Source organism: Ostrea edulis, chromosome 8 (genome assembly GCF_947568905.1).
Source record: "Ostrea edulis chromosome 8, xbOstEdul1.1, whole genome shotgun sequence".
NCBI classification, from domain to species: domain Eukaryota; kingdom Metazoa; phylum Mollusca; class Bivalvia; order Ostreida; family Ostreidae; genus Ostrea; species Ostrea edulis.
Genome location: NC_079171.1, coordinates 16,594,636 through 16,600,582, shown reverse-complemented (window position 1 = coordinate 16,600,582; position 5,947 = coordinate 16,594,636). Strand labels below are relative to the sequence as shown.

The window sequence follows — 5,947 nt, the reverse complement described above, 5'->3', positions numbered from 1 at the left end:
AAGCGGAGCGGATCGTAAACTCTTGGCTAGCGCAGATGCTATCTCACTATCTCCAGCTGCTGTTGTAAGCTTTCTGAGTTCCCTGTCATCACCCTGCAGCTAAGAGCTCGGCACTTTGTTCCAAAACTCCCGTTGCTTGCTTTCGCCTCCGGAAAACTTTCAAGCCACTAGTTTAATTTTCACTAGGGTTCAACTTTGTGTGCTTTCTGGTGACAGCACAAGGCTTTAGTGGTGGCAATAGTATCGGGCTGTCTGTTGACGGAGTTAGAAGCGGAGGTGGGGTAATATGGCTGAGTTTGCCGTGCTGAGGTTATTATGACAATTTCTGGTTTCTCCTTAAGAGCTGTGGACAGACACCTTGTTATCAAGCAAAATGGGCGAAATACTCAACCCATCTTGTTGTTCCATGGTATCTGGAACGCATATGTCACCAAAGAATATGGGTCGGACCGCGAAACTCATATAGTTTTCTAGTTGTGTATTGAATCGGTCTACAAACAGATTTATTCTGACAGGCCCCCGTTTCTAATTTATTTGTTTGAATATTTCCTTGTTCAGCATCCAGAGGCTGGTATCCCTTATATGCCGCCTTTCTAAGTCTCAACATTCTGTATTTCCGGTAAATGTTCTGCAGTAATCATGATATTTTCGAACAATGATTACCTGTAATAACAGTTCTGATCTGGTTCCCCATTTTGTCCAGATAATCCACCACTGTTGTGTTGTCTGACTTTATATGAATGTGAATCTCATCTTGTTTGGTCAGGGACTGAAACTTCACAATTCTAGTACATTGGTGTGTATTTTTACCATAGAGGGATTAGTTCTGAGTGAGACGCATCGCCCACCCTATTTTTGAAGCATCTGTCTCTACAATATATCACTAAGTCGGGATTGGTCGACATTCGAATTCGTTTCCTATTCCATTTGTTTAACCACCAATTTATCTTCCCTTCTCTCTCTCTCTCTCTCTCTCTCTCTCTCTCTCTCTCTCTCTCTCTCGTCCTCTTTCTGTTCGACTGTCTTTACTCCAGCCAGCTAGAGGTTCAGCGGTAACACACTTATTCTGTCATCATGTACATAATTTTTTTTGGTTTTTATTTAAATTACATTTTATTTCATCTTATATCATTTTATTTCATTTATTTTTTTTTATTACCGCATAACCTCTAGCATCCATTGTAAAAATATTCGTCGCTGAAACCACTCCCCTAAATAAGCTTGCTTTATAAAACTTCCGACTTATTCCACTTCCATTAGATCATGTTTATTCCAACCTAATTTAACATAAACCACATATGTAACATAAATCGTTAGCACTCGATCATAAATTTTGTTTAGGCGGTCAAGTCAATACAGAACGGAATGTAAAACAAGTTACAAAACGAATATGGAACCCAGCAGAGGCAAAGAAAACTTGACTTGAAAAATAATCTCTTATTTAAGAAACATATCTTTTTGCAACACTATAAGCAGTGTTTTCATTTACTGGAAAATCCATCCGAAAAAGGTTTCTTCCGTCAAATCATATGCAAGGTGAAGAAAACGAACAGTGACCAATCTCATATAAATTTTAAAAGCATACCCGGTATTAGGATTCAGTGGATTGGATAAAAGTTATTTAACGGTAATGAAAGACTTAAGTTCCAGCAGATTAATACATTTTTGTAGATTTTGCTTAAAGAAATTCTTCCGACAAAAATTCAGTCGGAACGAGCTTGTTGTAAAATGGCGTTGGGATGTAAGAGTCCGAGGTAAGGAGCGTCGGGACATTAACGGAGACTCTTACTTGTAGTATACATACTGTCTCCGGACATTAACGGAGACTCTTACTTGTAGTATACATACTGTCTCCGGACATTAACGGAGACTCTTACTTGTAGTATACATACTGTCTCCGGACATTAACGGAGACTCTTACTTGTAGTATACATACTGTCTCCGCACAGAATTTCTACTGTTTGTTTCAAATCGTGTTCATTTTACCCCCTTCATGATTTTTGCCATAAAATTTAAACGGCACTCGTGTAGACAAGTAGCGTTTGCCTGGCCATCCTAGATCACAGCTTGCTCTACAATTTTGAGTATGTCGAGAACTATGTACCTGGAGTTATCTTCTTGGCCTTTCCGCGCTCTGTGACCTGCCAGTTTTTGGCCAACGGCCCATGATTTGAGTGACTTTCTTTTGAATAAAAGCAAGGCTTTTTGCATAAGGTATTTCATTGAGTTATAGTCAATGAAATCCTCCACAAATTCGTCTACTTTGCGAGGAACACAGTGTTAGCCGGCACCAGAGCAGCATCTAAGATGATGTGTTTGATGCTTTCCTCGGTTAAATATTGACCAAATATATCTTTGACTATATATGCAGCCATCTGCCTTCAAGCGAGAAAGAACTTTCGCCCTCGGTTGGGTCAAATTTCTCCCCGTCTGAGTCTGCCTCCAAAGAGAGCACATCAGAATAGTCTTGACCTTTAAGTCAGAGAGGTTAAATTTCTCAGAATATTCGCCCGATTCATACGGGTCCCTCCGAGTCTGAACGAATATTGTTGATTTGGTTATCCTTGTCAAAATCCATCTCGTGAAATAGTAAGCACAATGTGCCAACAAAGACACACAACGTGTCTAAAAATGCACAATGTGCCTTTAATTTCAATAAAAATCTATGAAAATTAGCATATATAAGCGAAGGTGTAATATAAGGATTCTTATCGTTAGAACACTACCTGCTAAAATGCGTCTGCTTATTAGCGAAGCCGATCCCGTTGGGATCCGGTTTAGAATAGGTCCTCAGTATCCTCTACCAACAATGGATACGTCTCCATATGAGTGAAAAATTCTCAAGAGAGACGTTAGACAATATACAATCATGAGCGAAGCCAGCGGAAGAAAGAAGTTACAGTATTTTAATTAGATCTCGATCCCGATCACCTTATAGGGCTTGTGATTCGAGGAAACGCGGAAGTATAGAGTGCTATACCTTACTTCAGTGTACGAAATAAAATACGATGCCCATTACATATACATATTTTGTGCTCATAGTTTTAAGATCGTCCATTTTCGATATTGTCATTTTGAATATGTATGTTTGCTATAGATGCAATTTGCTTGCATGAATGAACATAGTGTAGTGGAATCGAATATGTAGGGGCACGAATTAACCAGATGCCTCTTCAGTGTTGATCCTGCCTCGCTTCAGAGAACATCGTGTACTCGACCCCAGACTGAATTCCTGCAGTCCGAGGTAATTGACCAGCACAACATTGGTGTCAGAAGTGGGATGCTTATGCAAACAGCTTGGATATTCAGTAACCCTGCCATAATTATAGTTTCTAGCACTTTTCCGCGGATAAACGGTAGGAGTGCCGGGGAAATTCGACCTGAAAATGTTGTGCATCCCCCCCCCCCCCCCCCAAAGTTTTTCTAAAATCTTTAAGTCACAGATTTTAATTTTCGGCAATAGTTTATTCGTTTTGAGGATTGTCATTTTGGCGCGTTCTCGTTTGTTGGTACGGAACGCAGTTCCTGCCATATTGAAAAAAATTGAATTGCTAAATTCTGCATTCAGAGAAATTCTTAGTGAAAGAACTCTACCATTCATTTGTGACCTTAAACGCCATCGCAAGGATACAAACAAAAAGAAAGGTGGTCCCTCTCGAGTGCGTGTATTTTATAAATTTGCTGCATCCTATGATAGTATACGTGCAGACACAGATTTAGGACTTATTTGGACAAAAAAGATTAACAGACAATATTAACTGTAATTGTTTTAAACGTCGAAGGACGACATCTAGGAAATCACGTATCAGAAGAAGAGTTAAACTCGCTCTAGGTTGCCAACATATTTTCAAATATGACAAACCTTAATACGGCATCCATGGACGACCTCTTGACCCTTGAGGGAATTGGCGCACAACGAACGGCCGCCATTCTTAAATTTAGGGACAAAAAGGGTTATATCACCTTCCAAGATGTGGAGGAAAACCTACAAAACACTGCTGCAATTCTACAAAAATTGCTAACAGAAGAAAAGATTTCCTTTGAAATTCCGACTACACTGATTGACTCAATAAAAGAGATAAAAGATGAGGAATAAAGAATAGCATTGGACAATGTGTCAAAAGACTTCACAATCAAGATAAAAGAAAACCATGAACACTATAAAACAATGCAAAGAAATTATGATGAGGAAAGGAAGAGGATGGCTTACATGATGGAACAAATGGAAAGAAGGCTGTGGGAGAGCAAATCAGAAAGAGAGCTGTCAGAGAGCAAATCAGAATTATTTGTGAAAGGGGATTTTGTTGATAAACTAGCACCACAAGGCCTTTATGGAAGAGACAGTTCATCCAATGTAGACATTCAAAGAAGTTCGAAGCCAGAAACTAGTGAATCGGAACTGGAAGCCAGTGCAGAACTGACTAGTAGTTCTGCTAACAGTGGCTTGACTAAGTCTGGTCCGACAAGCAGTGTAACACATACTTCAACTGGAAAATTCAACTCGAAAAGTGGAACCAATAGTGGCTGGAAACATTTTGGCCCAATTGGTTCCCACAATGATGGACCATCCCCTCCTAAGATGACTACATTTGACGGACGCACTGAGTGATGCCCATTCAAAGTCCAGTTCGACAGGATTGTAAGACTGATTGTAACGCTTTATTGTATGGAATCAACAAACAATTCACAAACAAACTCCAGCGAATTCAAAACACCGCTGCAAGGATAATTACACGGACTAGAAAACACGATCATATCACACCTGTTCTGATCAATCTTCATTGGCTTCCCGTTGATTATCGTATCCAGTACAAAATTCCCCTTTATGTGTTTAAAAGTCTCCATAACCTGGCTCCAGGATATCTAACGGAACTCATTATTCCATACAACCCGACAAGAGCCCTGCGTTCAGAAACCGCAAACCTATTAACTGTACCATCAGTCAGAACTAAGACCTACGGTGAACGCAGATTCGACAAGGCTGCATCTACACTCTGGAACAATCTGCCTAGCCAGCTCAGAAACGGCAAAAATCTTGAATGTTTTAAATGTCTGTTAAAAACTCATCTTTTCTGTCAATCCTATAACCTTTAAATAGCTATGTACTGTTGAATTTAATGAGCTTTGGGCACATTTGTGTTTTAGATTCCTTTGAGTGGTTTTACTTGTTTGTTTTTCATATATTTAGGACGTTGTATGCTTGCATCATATTTTATACTTTAAATTGTCTTGATTTGTACTTTTTATCCATTATGACATAATGCTGCATTCATGCTTTTATGTGTAAGGATTATTCGTTGTGTATTCTATGGTTTTTCTTTTAATTATCAATTGTAAATTTTTATTATGTTGTACAGCGCTTTAGAGTATTTTTAGATAAGGCGCTATATAAGTGTACTTTTATTATTATTATTATTATTGAATCCTTGCGAGACAAAGCACTAAAATTCTATTGCACATGTGCTAAACCTGTCCAAAATAACTACAAGGACCTATGCAAGAAATTCAAGTCAAGATTTGGGCAAAAGGATTTACCCCTTACTGTTCGAAGAAAGCTTCAAGATATTAAGCAGGAGAACAAGTCGGTTGAGGAGTTTGCCGAACTTGTACAAGAAATGGTGGCAGAAGGATATCCTGACGCTCCTGAAAGTGTCATAGATACAATTGCCACAGATACTTTTCTAAAGAGCATTGAGAACTAACGGGAAGCATTAACAGCCATGGACAAAGATCCAACAACCTTAGAAAGTGCCCTACAGCATGTTAAGGCAGCTATTAACAACCAAAGACTTATATTAGGAGCCCGTAAGCCTGAAGTCAGGAAAGTTCGGTTCAATGATACTTACAGTGACAGTGATGAAGAATCAGAATTTTGTTCTCGCACAGTCCACCCTCAGACTCGAGTGGATAAGCTTACAGCAGATGTTGACTCCTGAAAGTTGGGTTT

The 5,947-nt window shown here is 39.2% G+C and overlaps 1 pseudogene; it reads right to left on the bottom strand.

Moving 5' to 3' along the window:
• Window positions 1-1,977: 1,977 nt before the first annotated feature.
• LOC125662894 (uncharacterized) lies at window positions 1,978-3,930 on the bottom strand (annotated as a pseudogene).
• Between the last annotated feature and the right edge of the window lie 2,017 nt (window positions 3,931-5,947).